We start from the raw sequence: 18,559 nt of genomic DNA on the forward strand, positions 1-18,559 counted from the left end.
AAAGATGGGGGAAAAGAGTTAGAATGGTGATAAATAGAAAAAGTTATAATGACAGGTTTGCATGGAATTATTATAATGAAACCTATTACTTATATGTTGACTTAAAAATAAAGAAAAATGGTAAAAATTAAAACCAGTTGTATTTGACATCAGAAAGAGGCAAAAATACATTAGTTTTATTCATCTTGGTATTTTTATTTTAAAGGCGAAACTAACACCTTTCCTAAAAAGAACAGAACATTTAATTTTGCACTTCACCTGAGTTCCTTAGGAATTCTATGGCCCTGCAGTAGTTATAAATGGTGTCCTGGATGTCCCCTTTGCCTCTTCAATGGATGATGAAAGTTGCTGGCAATGTTGAATAAAGATTAAATGAGACACCATAAGAAAATGGCTCTGTAGTGGAAAAGTTCTTTCCTTATAAATGTTGATTAGTTTCTACCTGCCCCACTTCACTGAGGTGCTTACGTGAACTGGACACACCAGCTTAAAACAAAAATGACTAGTCTGGCTGTCTCCTTTAGATCCTGTCTCCCCAACTGCTGTGGTGTGAGTGTGGTCTGCTTTCTCTAAAACACAGGCTGGAATTTAATCTTCATAAGTTAATAGTTAGAAGTTAAGAAATGGGGTAAGTGGGACTTTGATGAATTGATCTGAGCTCTGATTTTATAAATGAGTTCATTCATGCGTATGCTGAATGGGTTATTGTTTAATGGTGTGTCTGAGGAGTGGGTCTTCAACAAAAGCCAGTTTGGCTAAGAGTCAGGTACAGTTCCCACATCTCTATGTGATGTTCTGCACCACCTCAGGATTCTACATCATCAGCAGAGGTAGCCTTTTTCCTTGGATAAGAATTGTGAACCAAAACATTTTTTCTTTACAATGTATCTCTTCTGTGCAGTATTTTTTTTTAGCAATAGAAAGAGGGCTCTTGATATGCAGGTTAGCATCCTGCCCAGAACCATTGGGTGAGCACTTTTCCTCACTTCTTCCTGGTTTAATGCTGCCCCACAGGGTGTCTCTTATCCATATAAGGAAATCACATCAGACTGGGGCCTGCTTTTAACTAGTGATCTCTGCAAGGACCCTTTCACCACAGAAAATCACATAGACTGAGGTCCCAGAATATCTTCATTAATTTTTTTTCTTTTTCTTTTCTCTTTCTTTGAAGAGGTTAGAGTGATAGAACAATTAAACTCTTACCAACCTTGTGTTCATAGATGAGGTGGATATTGGGGTTGGATACGCCATAGGCCTGGTTCTGGGCCTCAGTGGTAGCTTGGTTGGTCAGCCCACCAGTTTTTCATCATCACCACTCGGGTGAGTTCTCTTGCACTGCCCCAGCCATCTCACCCAATGTAGCAGACAGCAGGGATCGGGCCAGTTCTCGTGCTTTCACCCAGGGCCAGTACTACTGTTTGCCCAGCTGAGGCACAGGGCTTGCTCTCCTGAGTGCTGATGCCACAGTACCAATTTTCCCATCTTTATGACCTCAGGGCCAGCTACTCCATCCAGCTGGCGCAGATGGCAAGGGGCAAGGGAGGGGGAGTTGATCTTACCCTCCCCCACTCCACCATATTGCAGACGAAGGATGGGGTGAGATCTTTTATGCACATTCCCGGTGCTCTAGCATCCAGGCAACGGGGTCAGCTCTACTGCGCTGCTCTGACTGGGTGCAGCGCACCAGCACTCTCCTGGGTGTTGCAGGTGGTGAGGATCAGTACTCCCTAGTGCTGCAGTCAGTGAGGGGCAGGGCCAACTCTGTGCAGCTCTGTCCACACTGCTTTTGTTGGTAACAGGAGCCACAGACATTAACACAGACTGTGGCTGTGATAGGGCCACTAACAGACATGACCTCTGGCAGCAGCCCAGGTCCCAGATAACACCATGCCCTGGGTGGCAGCACAGGTTATTCAGATCTGCATGACCCCAGCAGAGGCTCAACCCTAGGGCTCTAACCTGGAGCTAGATGGTGGCTTGGGCCCCTGATGTCCATGTGCCTTTAGTGATGCTACAGTCCTTGGACATTACAGAGATCAGTTGTGTTTGGACCATGGACCCAGGCTTGGTCCTTGGCAGCATCCTTGGCCCGAATGTCACCATGGCCCCAGTTGGCAGTGGGGGTCATTTATATCATCATAGACACAATGGCAGCATGGTCCTTAACCAACTCATGGCCCCAGGTTGGTCCTAGGTCTTAGACATCCACATGACCTTTGATGGCAACAGGAGCCTCGGATATCAGTGCTGCTGGTCCTGTCTGTGGTAGGGCCATGGACTCAGACAAGGCCCTGGTCACAGTTCAGGCCCATACAACATCCCAGCCCTGGGTGGAAGCACATGGCACTCAGGTCTGTATGGTCCTGGAAGCAGCACAGCCATTGGACACTTAGAAGGCCACAGGTGGAGGCCCAGACCTTGGCCATCAGTATGGCCTTTGGTGGCAACACCGGCCATGGCTGTCAGCATAGACTCAGGCTGCAGTAAAACAAAAGACCCAGACATGGTCCTTGGTAATGGTTGGTTATTATCATGGCCCTACTTGGCATTGCAGATTGCCCAGATCATACATCCTAGTGGTGGGTGCAGCCTCAAAATGCCAGTATGTCCCCAGGTGACAATAATATACCCTGGCTGTGGTAGGGCCTCAGACACAGACAAGGCCCTTGGCCGCAGTTTGAGACTGGACAACACTGTGGCCCCTGATGGCTGCATGGGCCTCTGCGTCTGTGTGGTTCCAGTGGCAGCTTGACCCTGTATCAGTATGGACTCAGGTATTGGCCTCTGCACATCTCTTGCTGGCAACAAGGGGCATGGATGTCAACTCAGAGCCCAGCTGCAGCAGGGCTACAGATCCATTTGCCAAGGGAAATGATGAGGGCAACTAAACACAATAGCAAATTTTCTGTCTAGAGAATATGTTAATTATGCTAAAACATTTTGTTAAAATATGCTGAAGATCAAAACAGTGCTACAGAATTATACTTAAAATGTCTAATAACATAAAAATGATATAAGAGGATAGTCCATAAAATTTTGATAAATTGTCAAGTTTGTGACATACTTCATTGTCTTGCAGAACTTTCTGCACTTGCTTCCTGAGTCAAATGTTAAGTGCGAAGGTAGACTCACTAAGGAATAGGATCCCAGTCACAGCTCATCCACTGTGAAAATGAGGATAAATTCAAAGCTAAGGTAAGTTCCTTGGGAGATAGAGACTTGTTGATGAGGGGCTGGAGATATGACTTGCTGGTTTAAAGAACTTATAGTTCCGGCAGAGGACACGATTCAGATCCCAGAACCCACAGGGCAGCCCACAACTGTCTGTAACTCCTTTTCTGATACCCTCTTCTAGCCTCTGTGTGTAGTAGGCACACATATGGTGTACATACATACATACATACATGGAGGAAAAGTATTTCTGCACATAAAATAAAAATATACAACTCTTTAAAAAGTTGCTGATGAGATTTTAAATAGGATCATTAAGGAAAAGCAGGAAATTTCTAAACCATATCTCCCCGAAGATTCTAGAATTCTGTGTACATAGCAAGGACTGGGTTTATAGGAACAGATCTTTTTCTTAGCTATGCAAAGAAATTTTTCCTTAGATGTATTCATTACAATTCGGAAATAAATTGGATTATAAACTAATATATTTTCTCCTCTAGATCATGAATAAATATCTTTTACAGTTTACATTAACATTTGATCTGAAAATGTTTAAACATTTAAAGAATAAATGATCCTGTTTTAAAATAATTTTGTTTTGTTATTAAGTCATTTAAAATCACTTAAGTATTATTTCACCTTAATTTCACCCCACAGAGAATCAATGGTAGCAAGAATTTCTATCTCACCACAAATATTAAGAAATATACAAAAACATTCGAAAAATATTTTCAGACACAGACAGTAGGCAGCTAAGGAAATTGAACTCCTGAGGGAAAAGACTTAAGAATTGTGCCCAACCTCCTGCCTGCAGACTTTCTCCAGTCCCAGTTCATGGTAGGACTCTCCTTAATTCTTTGAGAACTCAGGAAACAGAAATCAAAGAGTTAAAAAAAAGTGATGCTGTTAAATTTGCAGAGCAAAGTATGGCATGGCATATGAAGGCACTACACAGAGAAATCAAGCTCCATACACTTGAAGAGATGAGCATCCTAATCTTTGCCAAAGTTTGATCCTGTTGTATGTCAGTTATAATGCTATAAGGCCACAGGACAAATCTGTAGAAATAACTAGAAGAACTAGAAAATTTTCAGAATCAAGCAGTTCTCAGAGCTGAAGCAAAGCTGGCAAGTTTGTATTAGTCTTTGAAATATGAATATGGGGATCCAGCATAGAAGCCTTACTGGTGGAGATGACCTTCCCTATTTATGTGCTACCATGGAACTCTCACTAACAAAGCTTAAAACTCCTTTCAGACGTTAAAACAGATGCCAATTTATGTGTCAGAGCACAGTGCAGCCTTCCTTAAAAGAATTCTGCAAAAGCTGAGGCAATGCAGCATGATAAATCACCACCTTTACACCCAGAGAAGACTTACTAGGCTTGCAGAGAAAGAGTACAGCTGTATCAAAAATTAGCCAAGAGAAGCAGACGCAGAAATGATAAAGCTGATAAAACTGGAGACAATATTCATAAACTGACTTTGGATATTTAAAAAGCATGCCAAGGAGTCCAAGATACATAAGCACACACACACACACACACACACACACACACACACACACACCCCTAAAATAATACCGGATATTTAAACACACACACACACACACACACACACACACACACACACACACACACACACTTAAATAAAAAACAGCTATTTGAAGTCTTTTTAAAATTTGTTTGTGCACCTGGTAGATGTATATGGTTGTTTATGTGTGTGTTCTGATGTGTTAGCATGTGTGTGCATGACTATTTAGAGGACAGAAGTCAATATTCATGTTGCTTCCTCTTTTGATCACACCTTTACTTTTAGAAAGAGGGTTTTTCACTGGAACTAGATCTTACTGTTTGCTTGCTTGTTTGTTTGTTTTAAGCCAGTGAACCCTAGGGATCCTCCTGTCTCAGCCTCCTACAGGGATTATAAGCATGTGTCATCTCACAAGTTTTTTACTTGTGTGCTGGGGATTCAAACTTAGATACTCAGGGTCAAACATTAAGAGCTTTTCCATTGACCCAACTCCTCAGCTCTCAAGTCTTCATTATTAAGATTCTAATAAAATATATGAAAGCATCCATAACTTTGTAAATTAGACACCATTGCTGCATTCATGTCCTATAAAAATATCCTTTCAGTTTCCTACCTAATGCCTTCAACGGAAACCCAGTAAAGAGTCAGACAGCGCTGTGCTTTCTACAGCACTCTCTGTTTACATGACTCTACTTTGCCATGACAAAAGATAACAAACTGGGCACGGAGGAATCTGCTCCAGAGCTCCCCATTCTGCAGGCAATTAGCCATCTTGTCTATTGAACTTGAAGTTCAAGTTATTTAAAATAAAATGGTGTTGAGTAAAACTAGCACTTCAATATTTAAAGTGAATCCGTCTTGTGTGGACAACATAGATATATATTACCCACCAACACTCAGAGTTCTGCTGAACACCTCTGCCCTAGAGTCTGCAGAAAGAGGGGGCTCTTTGCAGTGCAGATTTCAACGGTCTAGACTTTCTGAATGAATCCCAGAGCTCTGCAGTGTGACTCATATTTATACTGAACACACAGAATGTAGTCTAACAGAAAAAGGTCCTTCCCCTAGGATTCTGGTTTTAATCCTGATGAATTTTTGTCTTTTTATTATTTCCACTTTTGTTTCTTCTGCTTCTCCTCATCAGCTGTACCTCACTCTACAATGGAACTATGTAAACCAGCACATCTGTTTATAGAAATCTTCAAACAGTAAAAAGTCTCATTACCTTGAACACACTCAATCGGTGCCATTAAAAAGCACATTAAAATTCTCTAGTTTTCTGTCAAATTACCGAACGGTAACTTAAAAAATCTGGAGTTTTGTTTTTGTTTTAATCAATATGATAGACACCATTATTTTTCTTCTTGAAATCTTAACTCCTTCACTTTCTTGTGTGTGCCTTTTAGTAAATAGAATGATATCTGTGCTTAATATAAATCTGAATGGTGGTGTGATCAAGATGTGAGATCCACAGCCAGGATTCTTAAATTAAAATCAAAACACTACAAATCACTATGCTATGGAATTTCAACAGGTCACTCAACTTTTTTGTGTACTAGTTTCCTCACCTATAGATGATGAAAATAATTGTGCTATTATGTTGGGTTCCTTAGTAGGAGTTTTGAAATAGATCCTTGTCAGAAAAGGGTATTAATGACATGAGTATAATATGTGTCAGCTGCTATTTTTCATTGTATAGGAATTAAGGTAAAATGTTATGGTTTTAGTAATGCTATCACATATCTAATATAGCAGACTCTTGGAAGTATTTGTAAGCAGATCATCTGTAGGATATATGTATATAGATATCTGAGGAACAACACTGCCATGGAATGACCTCAAAGATGAAGTAGGTAGTGACCTGGGTCATACCAATGCTGAAGCCTGAAGAATAATGGGCAACAGTCATCTTTTCTTGTGTGTACCATGAAAGCCACCCTCTTCCTCCATGCCGTTTGTTATTTTTTTCTATGCTTGAAAATATTATATAAATTTTTTTCTAAACCTGGACCTGCACGTTTATATATTGGTACTTATATCATTTATGAACAGAAACTAGAGTAGATAGAAATAAATTTCAGCAGACTTACCTTTGATGATCACTTCTCCATGGTCCTAATATTACTAGATGATATAGAAAAGAAAATTTTGAATCACAAGATTGTGTATATTTTCTTTTCCAATGACTTCTATTGCAGAATACTCTATATTCTCAGTATTTGGCTAAGGTGTGCTTAAATGTTAAGTTGTTCCTATATTCCTGATGTAAGGTTTGGGTTGACTAGGCAGCTTTGATGAATATAAATAGAGTCTCACAAATGTCTGAGTTCTCAAATATTGGGAAATTTGGGAACTCAGCTATATTCCAATTTAGTTTATGTTCCAGCAAGTGTCCTCAGAATTTTTTAATGTGAAAGATTGAATACAGAAGTATAGGAAGCTTAACCATCCATGTTTTCATTGGCTAAATTCAGCCACTTAGCTAATCCCAGAACTGGGGCCCACAACATATCAGAAAAATATCATGAGATAGGGAGACTATTCATAAGAAATGTTGATATCACTTGTCTAATATACTTTCATAAAATGGTGACAACTATATTCTTAAATATATACTCTGGTAAATAAAAACAGGGTCCAAAGAAATATGTGTAACCAAAATTGATAGCAACATTTGTTGTGGAATATTAGTTTAAAATGTCTTACTTTTATTTATGCTGTGAACTATTTAATGATGCAAAGATGTTTTGCATTCTTTTATGTTACATTTGTTTTGCTTTGTAAGGCTGTGTTACTTTGCCTGCCTAAAGCACCTGATTGATCTAATAAAGAGCTAAATGCCCAAAAGCTAGGCAGGAAAAAGGATAGGTGGGTCTGGCATGCAGAGACAATAAATAGGAAGAGAAATCTAGGCTTGAGAAGAAGAGAGGAGGAGGAGTGAGAAAAGAAGGAGAGGGGTCTGCCAGGGGCCAGCCACACATCCACACAGCCAGCCAAGAAGTAAGAAAGAAATGGAGACATAGGACAATTTAACTTAGAAAAGCTGACTGGAAACAAGTCAATCTAAGGCTAGGCATTCATAAGTAAGAATAACTCTCCATGTACTAATTTGGGAGCTGGGTGGTGGGTCGAAAAAAAACAAACAGACAAAAAACAAACAAAAAAACCAAAAAAAAACTACTAAAAGCATTATAGACTATAGCCAAATTATTCACCAGTAGGTGAAGAACAAGCAAATTTTTTGGATAACATATTCATTTAATAAAACAACAGCATTAGCTTCCTCACTATGAACTGCAACCTTCCTGGCCGTGGGCTTTTGTCTGAATTTACAGTACCAAACACAAGTTCCTTCCTATGGATCAGGCCTCAAATCTATGCAGAGAACAAGTTGGTTACCCGCTGTTTCATTTCTTAAGTATCACCAAATTGTAACCAGAGAATACTATGGTCTAAGGAAAATATAAATATTCTGGCACAGGTTATAATATGGACCAACACTGTTAAAATGAAAGAAGCTGAAAACAAAAAGAAATATTGTGTGACTTCCATTGTATGAGACTAAATAATAGACAGAGAAATCCAAATGGAGTTCTGAGTCTAGGGTAGGAGGAACGGAGCTTCTAGTCCATGGCTATAGAGCTTGTGTCAGATGATGAAACATTCTGGACACATAGGACTGTTACCCCCATGTGGAATATACTGAACACCATTAAATTATAGCCCTAAAGGTGGGAAACATGTAAACACTAAGCTATATTGTAACATGAAGGTCCTGCTGGTTGGGGTTTCTGTCCTGCCCAGTTCCCTACAACCGGCAAGCTCCAAAGAAAATCACACAGAGATCTCCGTAAGTTATAAAACTGATTGGCCCATTAGCTTAGACTTCTTGCTAACTCTTATAACTTATATCAACCCATTATTCTTAACTATATTAGTCACATGGCTAGGTACCTTTCTCAGCTGGGCAGGTTACATCTTGCTTCCTCGGTGGTCTGCACAGGACTGGGAGGAATCAGCTTCCTCCTTCCTAAAATTCTTCTGTTTTCATTGCATCACCTCTATTTCCCTGTCTGATTTTCCTGCCTATACTTCCTGCCAGGCCAATCAGCATTTATTTAAAACATGATTGATAGAACACAGACAATTCTCCTGCACCGCTATGTAAATAAAATTTAGATAGGGCTATTTGTGACCCTTCAACTTTGCCAATGATTAGTGCTTAAAAGTGCACCCTTGAGTTCCCGAGAAGAGGATAGATAGGTCTAGCTAAGAAGTATGAACAATATTTTATGCCATAAGTGTTTGAGGGAATAATAGTTTAAACAATGTCTTTTTTGAGATTCTTTTGGTTTTTCATACTTTCTGCAGTATTGATGGTGACAAAACTGATAAAATAAAAATTGATGCTTGAATTTTATTGTTTTAATAAAACTTTTATGTGTATGGGTGTCTTGTCTGAACATATGCCTGTCTGTACATAGTATGTGTTCCTGGTGGTTAGGATTGCAAGAAGAGTGCAGAGGATCCCCTGGAACTGGAATCTGCCATGTTGGGAATTGAACCCAGGTCCTTTGGAAGAGGAGTATGTGCCATTATCCACTGAATAATCTTTCTTTCCCTTTCAAAGCTTCTTCGAATTGCCCTCAATATTTCCAGGTCCTCAGTCATAAAAGAAGGCATAAAAATTATTGGTGAAAGTTAAAAAAATTGATCTGAATTCTGCTTTCAGCTCCATATTTTCTCGAAGTCCACACTGTCTTCTGCCCACGGTGCTAACAGGTGTAGCTATTTTTCCAGCTATTTCCTATACTATACATAAGTGTATTGTCTCTATATGCCATCAGCAATCATCTCTATGAGAAAAACATTTCCGTGATATCTGGGCACATATTTGTACACATATACATACACACAAGTACACACAAATATACATACACATGCATGCACATGCACACACATGTATACATACAGGCATACACACATGTGAATACAACATACACATACTCATGCACCATTAGGCTCACACATGCACACACACACGTGTAAGCAGATAAACATTTATGTAAGCATATAAATGTATGTACATGTACTCACTGCATGTGGTAGTTCCACTGCACAGTAACTGCTCTGGAATAGCATAGGCAAATCACAGAGAAGACAAGTGTGTGCCACAGTAGTGTTTAGAAGTGCTGACACAGGAAGGACTTAAGGCTGGCATGAGTTTCCACTGTTGAGCCTGACTTATGACTAAGAGAATTGACCCTCTGTGGTAGTGTCATTAATGATAACTGGTGGCCAAAAGCCAATGCCATTTGTTTTATGTCTAGAGGGCAGTCTTTCTGAGTTTGAAAGAAGAGTGACAACATTTCTGTAGCATGCCTGGGTATATTCTCAGGAGCTGATCTCTTGTTTCCTAGTTAATATGGAGTGATGGTATTTCTAAAATAATATTTACTCATGTCCTGATTTGTGAGTTCTTGGTTCTTAGAAAACAGAAGATATGTTTGTTATTTTTATGTCATCGGCTAGTAGTTTTGCTCTTTGAAAACCAGCAGTTTGTTTTTACTTTATCTTGTTCTATTACAGTTATTTGAAGCTGTTTATCTCATGATAGAGATCTTCTGAACAGCTGCTCTCCCACTCTAATTTATTCTTCCTTTCTGCTCCAAATCAACCAACCAAATCACAACAAAAACTGAAACAAACCATAAACCAGACCAAAACGAAAACCCGAAGCAAACAAAACCTTTAGTCTGTTCCCAGCATCGTAACTGACATCCCCTGGCCTAGATTAAACTCTGATTTGTCTTTATTTATAACTTTACATTTTTGCTCAATCTTTCTTTAAAGGGAAGGATGCTTAAAAGCCTTCTGTAGTACAGTTTTCCTACTTCTTAACTCTGAAATTTTAATTATCCACAGTTGATTAACTAAACTTTTTCCAGAATTTCTTCCTCTCAATTTTTAAAAGCCATTCTTCCTGATTGAAGGATTAACTACCAACTAGTTAATATACGTTTGTTATTTCAATACAATTGTAATACTTAAAAATTAAAAATTCTGACATACTTCCTTGCCTATAATCCTGTTTGAATTTATATATATCGAGAATATAATAAGATACACAATTAGAAATGATTATCATGCAGAAAGAAGATTCCACGACACAAGGGACACAAGGGTGACAGTCCTTTACAATAAACACAGGCACCAAGGTCAGTAGGCACAGGGCAATGGAGCGTGTTTGAGAGCTAGATTTTCCTGTGGCTGCTGTCAGAGGAGAGAGGTGTACAGGAAAGCAGGACATTTTCAGGTGGAAGAAGGACCTCAGTGTGTTGGGGCTGTCGAGGTGCTCCCTAAGGGCCTAGCCCCTGGCCTGGAGTGCCACATTGTAAGGATGTAAGTTTGTGTGAGAGAACTCAAATAAAGAAGATGGCAGGGCATGAGTTCTGGATTGGTAAATTTGCATATGAAAGACATCAGAAAAGCCGTCTCTCAAAGGCTTACACAGTAATACCAATGCATCATGAATACAGAAATTAAGAAATTATCAACATACCTTATACTTTGAAAAATATTTTAAATTTATAATGTAGCTCAAAACCTGCTTAAGTTCACAGTCTCTCTCCCTCCTCCCCCTTCCTGTTTTTCCATTTTTTTCCCTTTGTGGCAAAGTAGTTCTATGAACTGCAGACCTGGAACCTGCCCTGTAGACCAGACTGTTCTCAATCTTCCACCTCAGCCTCTCCAGAATTTTGATTAGTATGCGAATCAAATGTCTAGAAATGATCATTCCTTTCCTAAAACAAGTCAACCTCACTGTCCTGCAGCAAACCACACTAGAAATTTAGAGAAGACTTCTGAGAATGGTCCATGTTTTACTTGTTCAAAGATGCACAGTTTTCCTGATGTTTGAAGAACTGACATCATCTGTAAAAGCATGAGCACTTAGATAAGACTACTGGAATTTGTGAGAGGAGTGTGTATTAAAGCAAATTTATTTATGGTTACTTGACTTCCAGAAACAAGGAGGAAAGATTGGTTATCTAGAAAAGTATGTTTACTCATGCAAGTAGCCAAACTATTGAACTATGTTAGAAGTGGTCTGATAATATGTCCTTCTCAGGAATGTTATGTAAAGTCTGGGTCAGTTATAAACAAATAAAAGGTAAGCCCCAGCAGGAAAAAGTAGGGTATTTCATGGAAAAAAAAAAAACAATATATTTAGATCTTTAACAAATAAGAAAATTAGAATGCAAGATCAAAAAGAATAACAAAAATTATGATGAGACCAGATTTGTAGGATTGAAAATTCATGTAGCAGTCTTTTGTAATTGCCAGAGGCAAGCTAGCTAGGTAAGATGTGAACTGAGGTTTCTACCATCCTGCACAATGGTGTATTTAAATAGAGTGAAAACTCACCTAGTTATATTTCTTCTAGCACCTCTGATAGTCAAATAGTTTGAACACAAGTTGAATGACTTATGCTATTCAATCACCACAAGTCTACAGAGTAGATGTTACTATAGTCATTTTATCACTAAGGTTTTGAGAGACTATGGTTGCTAAACCACAAAGCAGGAAGGTTAGAATTTCAATCCAGGTTAGCCTTTGACTTTTCTCCCTTCCCTTCCTCTCCTTCCTCCCCTTCATCCTCCTCCCCTTTCCCCTTCCCTTCCCTTTCTTCCCCTTCTCTCCCCTTCACTTTGTTCACCTATAGTCCAAGCTGGCTGCAAACTTGTAATCCTCCTGGCCCCTAGTGCTAGGATTATAGTTGACCATACCAAACTTGGACTCTCAAAGACCTTTCATACACCACAGCACTCAGCTCTTCCATGTTCCTTTCTTTCCTAGGGCACTGGTGTATGGGAAAACTTTAACACTGGCAGTTCATGGGATGCTACGGCCATGATGTTGCTTATCTACCAATTCATGAAAACTTTTTCTCCATTTAGTCAAAATGGTTCCTTTTTCCTACTGAAGATACAGACAAAGTATTCTGTGATTACGTTCTCATGCTTTTTTTTTTCTTTTTGTCATTAAAACCACATACTGAGGACTTTGACCCATTAAACTTTTGTGGTCTATGTGGAGTTCCTGATGCACCATGTAATGTCTTTTTAATAATGGCATTGAACATTCCACATAAGATATTTTTAATCACTGTCATAAGCACAAACTACAAAATCATCTAAGGAGCTCAGAATACACATAGATTAGTTGGGTAAATATGAACTGATGTACTCATACACATGACCCTGGGACAAGATTGCATGGATGGAGATAGTCATGCAGAGTCCAGTCATTGCAGCATCCCTTTGGCCAGCATGGTTTCTTTCAAGATTAATCCAGATGCAGACTTCAAAAACTACAGGAAGAAGTTCTGCCCTGCCCTGCCCTGCCCTGCCCTCCGGACTTTGCTCCTTTGTTCTTTCTTCTCACTGATCCCCCTTCAGAATCCCCATCAAGTTCTTCCATTCAGATTTAGAGTGCTTTGTAAAGGAAGCATTATAAGGCTGGATTACAATGGCACTGAGATTTCCAACTCTCTAAATAGGACATTAGTTCATAGCTTGAATATTTCAAAATCTGATCAACATGCTGTTCTCAATGCATTAAGCAAAGCAAGCAAAATTAGCCTGCTTTATGTCAGGTGCTTAGCACAAATCCCTTAATACTGTGCTTGAGTGCAGGAGCCATTAATAAATGAATAATGCCCTAAGACAGGCTTGATTAATTAAGTCATGTGTGCATCCTTCTAATTAAAAATAGAACATTAGGCAGATGAGTGGAATTTCTGAGTACAAGATTCAAAGCTTCTTTTGAATGCCTTGTCTTACTCTTAAAGATGAAAGGGACACTGCTGGTTATTGTAGCTGCCAACAACCAGTTACAGCATGGCACAAAACACCCAGAACTCTGTGTCTTATTAAAAACAATTTGGTATTCATCTGCCAATTTGTAACTCAGTTCTCAATCAGGGGTCTGTCTGATTAAGTCAGGCAATTCAAATTTGAGGGGGCAGCTGGTGCTGTTATGCAAATAAACAGATGAGGAAGAAATAGGACAATGTATCAACAAGCAGATGGGAAAAGCCAAGGCCTTCAAAGAGCTCTTGAATTTCTTTTCCTTTCTGATCCTCATCATAGTAGCCCCACAGATTTTTTTCCCAAAGAATTAGATACACTACCAATTAGTTTAATAATCATCACTGACAAGTTTCTAACAGTAAGCTCATTAGCATGGAATATTTACAGGAAGAAAACTTTGATCAAGAATCTCAACATTAAATGGTCATGCACTATAGAAATTTTTTGAGAATTAATCAATTAGGTAATATCTGTCACTCTTATTTCTGACCAAGAAATTCCCAACAAAGTTGCGAAATTCCCCTCCTCTTTCACTGTGGTGTGTGTGTGTGTGTGTGTGTGTGTGTGTGTGTGTGTGTGTGCAGGCCAGAAAAGCACCACAAGTCTCATTCCTTAAGCATTGTCCATCATTTGTGTGTGTGTGTGAGAGAGAGAGACAGCGTCTATCACTGTCCTGGAGTTCACCCTACAGACAAGGATGGCAGCTGGCCAATGAGCCCCAGGGAAGTACCCGTGTTCTGTCTAACACCAGAACTGCAAACTTGAGCCCCTGTGACTGGCTAGTTTACATGGATGGGTCCGGGAGATGAAACTCAGGTGTCATACTTTTGTAGCAAACAGTTTACTGAAAGAGTCAGTTCCCCAGCTCAAAATGCAGCATTTCTAATGGAGTTGGTAAAGAGTCCCTATTACGCCAGCTAGGACAGAAAGCAAAGCATAAGGACGACACTGGAGATTGAATGAACCTTTTCCCACAACCATCACTAGCACGTTTCCTTACGAGGTCACTGGTAAGCAGGTCTTACTAGTCCTTGGTCTTTGCTTCTGCTAATGACTCAGGAATTGCTCTGCTGTCCTTCTCTGAACTGGACCAATTGCAGTGCTCACAGAGTTTCTATTTACCACAAGGCTTCTTGAATTTCCAACATGGCTAAAGCCCCATCATAAATGCCTTCATTAGTCATAGCCTTTCCCTGGCCAAAACCTTTCTTTATCTTGTTTACTACACATGAATAGCATGTAGACAGGGCCAAGCTATGTAGATTTTCCAGGTGATAGGATCAGAATATTCGAGATATTAATTTTTAAAAATATGGTCCATCGGATAGGGGAAATACTAGGAAAATCCACCCTTGACTTGAAGGATTATGGAACTCAAGATCATGTTTCCTAATAGCAATTTACAAATCACAAGACATTTAAAACTGTTACTTCATACTGGACTATTTTTGACAAATTTCTGCAGGAATGAGTTTATTTTTAGCTTGCAACTATGAATAGTGTGATATTGACTTCTTTGCACTTACTATCATGCAGTGTCTGATTATATAAGGCAAGACATGGTACTTTCTCATTACGAGCTAATAAAAAATTCACACCAAGCGTGGCAATCTCTGAAAGGGTTGGACCAATGCAGTGTAGCGTCTATTTTCTCTTAATAACAAAAAATGTCAAATCCAGGAAAAAAAACCCATTTCCAGAAGTGGAAATGCTCAATCATTTAAAAATCCAAAAAGTCCAAAACGATATTTGTACCTACACAACTCCGGGTGTCCTTTTGAGACCTTTAAAAATTATTTGTAATTTTGGAGATTACCATACAAAATAATGAGTTTCATCATGGTGTCTTGATATACATCCATCGGTGCATGCTGTTCTCATATGATGTCCTCCCCCACTCGCCTGCCCTGGTGGCTCCCTACTCTTCCCTTTGGTTGCATTCTTTCCCCAGTTTGTGCCCCTTCCTGCCATCTTTTAATATGCATTCTTATCCCTTAATGTCTATTTCCCCTCTCCCAATGTCTCTTTTCCAGGGTCATTAAACACACACATATGTATATAAGTACAAATCATGCATACACACACACGCACATACACACACACATATAAAATTTTAACTGTAAATTTTATATATCAGAGAATATAACAAATGAGGTATTTGTCTAAGTCTGGTTTATTTGCCTAACATCTATTTTCCTGCAAATGACACGATTTCATTCTGTTTTCCAGCTGTATGAAATTCCATTGTGATATGAATTTCATATCTATTTATTTGCTTTCAGAAATCTAGGTGATATCTATTTCCTGGTTATGGTGATTAGTGTAGCTATTAATATAATCATGGGATGCCCAAGAATCTCTGTGTAATGTTGACTTAGAGTTATTCTGGCAGATATCCAAAGTGATTTACTTGGTTCATAGGGTTATTTTATATTTATTTCGCAAAAAATTTCCATAACTATTCATATATTGAAATATTGATGTTCAAATCAATAGTGAACAAGAGTCTCTTTCTCCATATCCTTACCAGTATTTATTTTTATTGCTTTTGTAATTTTTAAAATTTATTTTACACACCAATCACAGTTTCTCCTTCTTCCTCTCCTCCTGTCCCCTCCCCGTTCACTTCTACTCCCTATCGACGCCTCCTCCATCTCCATTTAGAAAGGGTAAGGCCTCCCATGGGAGTCAACAAAGCATGGCATTTCAAGTTGAGACAGGACCAAGTTCCTTCCCTCTGCATCAAGGCTGAGGGAGGCATCCCACCACAGAGAATAGATTCCGAAAAGCCAACTCATGCTCATGCGTCAGGGACAGGTCCTGGTCCCACTGTCAAAGCTCCACAAGCAGACCAAGCTACACAACTGTCACCCACATGCAGAGGGTATAGGTTGGTCCCATGTTGGCTCCCTAGCTGTTGATCTTGAGTTCATGAACTCCCATAAGCTTGGAGCAATTTTCTCTGTGTATTTCCCCATTATGATCTTGAACTCCCCCACCCCTTTGCTCATAAAATCCCTTCTCCCTCTCTTCAATGAGACTCATAGAACTGGGCCTAGTGCTTGGATGTTGGATGTGGATCTCTGCATGTGCTTCTGTCAGTTACTTACTGAAGGTTCTACAATGGCAATTAGGGTAATCACCAATCTGATTACAGGAGTAGGCCAGTTCAGGCACACCTCTCTACTACTGTTAGGAGGCTTAGCTGGGGGGTCACCCTTGGGGATTCCTGGAATCTTCCATGGCACTAGTCCTCTCTCTAACCCCATAAAGGCCCCCTTTATCAAGATAACTTTTTCATTGCTCCCTCTCTCCATCCCTTGCCAAAATTGGCAACCATCCTGATCCCTCATGATCCCATCCTTCTCCCTTCCCTTTTACCCACCCCCACTCGCCATCTCCAGTTTACCCAGGAAATCTCATCTATTTTCCTTTCCTTAATGAAAGTTGGTCTGACTAGGGTGTGATGGAATCTCTGAGCAGTTTTATTACATTTCTTTAATAGAAGGATGTTGAACACTTTTTTGTGTACTTATTGGTCATTTGTAGTTCTTCTATTAAGAACAAGATATTCGGGTCTTCAGTTTTATAATTGAGTGATTTAAGTGCTTTCAGTGTTTACTTTTCACTGTAGTCTATACACTTTAAATATTAATACTCTTTCTGATGCATTGTTGGCAGATAAGCGGTTTTACCCCTGCTTATTTCTTCTGCTGGTTAGTGTCATTTAATTTCAGGTACTCACACTTGGGTCATTCACTGTGGCACTTGTGTTCTATAGGAAGTTCTTACTAAGCCTGTATCTTGCAATATTTTGTTTCTACTTTCTCCTAACAGTTCCAGAGTTTGAGGTCCAATATTTGGTGGAATTTTAGTTTATTTTTGTTCTGGATGAAGAATATGGATCTGATTTTATACTTCCATATCTGGAAATCCAGTTTGTCAGCACCACATAGTAGTTAAAGAAGCTGTCTTTTCTCTAATTTATGCGTCTTTGATAGCTTTGTCAAAATAAGTTTGCTATAGCTGCTTTGGGTATATTTTAGTCCTACCTCTATTCTATTACTCTACACATCTAGTTTTGGTTTGCTTTTCTTACGATGACTCTATAATTAAAAAGTGAGATTTTGTTAAGAATTCAGAGTCTCCTGTAGTTCTGAATGAATTTCATGATTTTTTTCTACTATTGTGGTAAATTTAATTTAAGGTTTGATTGGAATTGTGTTGAATTTGTTGATTGCTTTCAGTAACACAGTCATTTTCACAAGATTAGTTCTTTTAATTAGCAAAGGAGTTCTCTATTCCTTTTCACTTTTTTCCTTCAGTGTCTTAAATATTTTTTTTAGCTGTCTTTTACTTCCTTGCTGTGTTTAGTAAGATCCTTTGTAAAGCTACTGTGATTTTTTTGTGCTTCCCCCCCACTCATATTTTTCTCAGCAAGTTCTCTATTAGCATGTAGAAAATCTATTGACTCTCAGATGTTGGTTCTTTTTCTTGCCACTTTGCTGAAAGTGTTCTTTCTAATCTTGCTTCTAGTGGACTCTTCAGGCTAGTCTTTCTAGCATAGGATCATGTTGTAATCATACAGGAGTGACTTTTTTCTCCCTTTTTTTGTTTGTATAACTTTTATTTCTTTCTCTCATTGCTCTAAGACTTCACACACTACATTGAATAAGAGCTCAAAGAGTGGATGACATCATCTCATTCCAGATGTTAGAAGAAATGTATTGTCTTTCCCTATTAGTGTACACTGACTATCAGTTTATCACATATGGCCTTTACTATGTTGTGGCATGTTCCTTCTAAGTCTCTTCAGAGCTTTGATCATGAAAGGATTATTAAAGTGTGTCAAGGGTCATTTTCAGTCCAGTGGAGATGATTGCGCAATTTCTATTTGTGTCATAATACTAATACAGCTGACTAATTTGTGTGTGTTTGAGTCAACCTTCCATTCCCAAGAGGAAAACAACTTATTCATAGTATA

The sequence above is a fragment of the Myodes glareolus genome, chromosome 3 (genome assembly GCF_982192425.1).
Source record: "Myodes glareolus chromosome 3, mMyoGla1.1, whole genome shotgun sequence".
NCBI classification, from domain to species: Eukaryota; Metazoa; Chordata; class Mammalia; order Rodentia; family Cricetidae; genus Myodes; species Myodes glareolus.